The 1,395-nt window shown below is 36.7% G+C and overlaps 1 pseudogene; it reads right to left on the bottom strand.

The window, feature by feature from the left end:
• Positions 1–242: 242 nt before the first annotated feature.
• Positions 243–740, bottom strand: LOC100686702 (annotated as a pseudogene).
• Positions 741–1,395: the final 655 nt, after the last annotated feature.

Here is a 1,395-nt window from a genome sequence, read left to right as displayed (position 1 = left end):
CTAGTAGTACTGATGGACACTCTTTGTTTTTTTAGTTTAAGTGCTTTTTATTTTTAGATAACCTACATGACATGTTTTTTTTCCCTTAAGACAATGTGTCCGCTCCAAGTATATCAAGCTGAAAATTAATGAAGAGCTCAAAATGGCATCAGTCCCATTTGCCTAAGTTCTGATTTGTATGGATGAAAAGTAATAGCCAGTTACTGCAACAGGTGATCAATCCAATGTAATAGCCAAATTGGTTAACATTTTTCCATTTCTAAAACATCCTTAAAGATGTTATCCTCATTGTAGTCCAGCAGAGCAATCACGCCATCTAGATTCATGTTTTTAGCAAAAAGGAACTGGTAGTTTCTGGAATTAGCAAGAACGTGCTTGATTTGTTCTGCAGCCCCTGTCATAAAAGGTTTTTCTATTTTTGGTCTCTGTTCTTCAAGTCTGCCTTTGATTAAGTTCATGCAATCATTGATATATTTCTTATAGGCTTTTGTGAAGCTGTTTTTCTTTTCCTGCCAAGGATGGTTCATGACAATAGCAACACCAGTGGTAACTGTGCTCTTGCTACCTTTGCTGCCCTTGGGGACTTTGAGGTGGCATTTTCACCAATGAGCTAGCCATTAATGATATTCGCTGTTCTACTGACCATCTTCCAGTCTACCTCCAGGTGCAGGATATGAGATCTCCCAGATCTTATAGATGTTGGAGAACATCTCATCACGGCTGATGAAGTCCTGGCAGATGACTATGAGGGCACCTGAAGAGAGCAAGGGCAGCGCCAGTGTAGCAGGAACCAGAAACTATCCCCAGGTGTGGTGCAGTGGGCACAGAGATCAGATGGAGGGAGATGAGAGCCAAAAAGCTGAATAGACATTTCACTAAAGGCTTCTGGTAAATTTTGAAAAAATAAATAGATACACTGATTCGGATCTCCTAGGCTAAAAAATGTTAAAATTAATCTTAATGTTTGTTGGAATCTTTACTTCTAAACAATTGTACCATTAGGATGGTTATTATACAATTATTATTTTTATACATTTCCCAGAGAATCTTAATAAAATTGGAATATAATGCAATTGAAGTATTAGAGGTAACAATAAGGATAGGGAGAGGCTAATAGAATGTCTACTGGGAGGAGAAGCCAATAAAATACTGGGAGAAATTGCCTGGAGGAAGAAAAGAAAAGATGACAAATGAGTAAAGATAACTAACCAGAAAAAGAAAAAAAAATGAGTATTCTTCCCTTGGACTGGCATGCATTTGGCAATTGAAGCCAGGGGTTGAGAGATGGTTCTAGATAATAATAACAATTATAAAAGCAACATTTATTGAATTTTTACTATGTGCCAGGATTCTACTAAAACATTTATGTATATTAACACATTGAAATATCAAAAA

This window comes from Canis lupus, chromosome 32, assembly GCF_011100685.1.
Source record: "Canis lupus familiaris isolate Mischka breed German Shepherd chromosome 32, alternate assembly UU_Cfam_GSD_1.0, whole genome shotgun sequence".
Taxonomy (NCBI): domain Eukaryota; kingdom Metazoa; phylum Chordata; class Mammalia; order Carnivora; family Canidae; genus Canis; species Canis lupus.
Note: the sequence above shows the minus strand (reverse complement) of the source record. Positions and strands in the feature narration are given on the sequence as shown.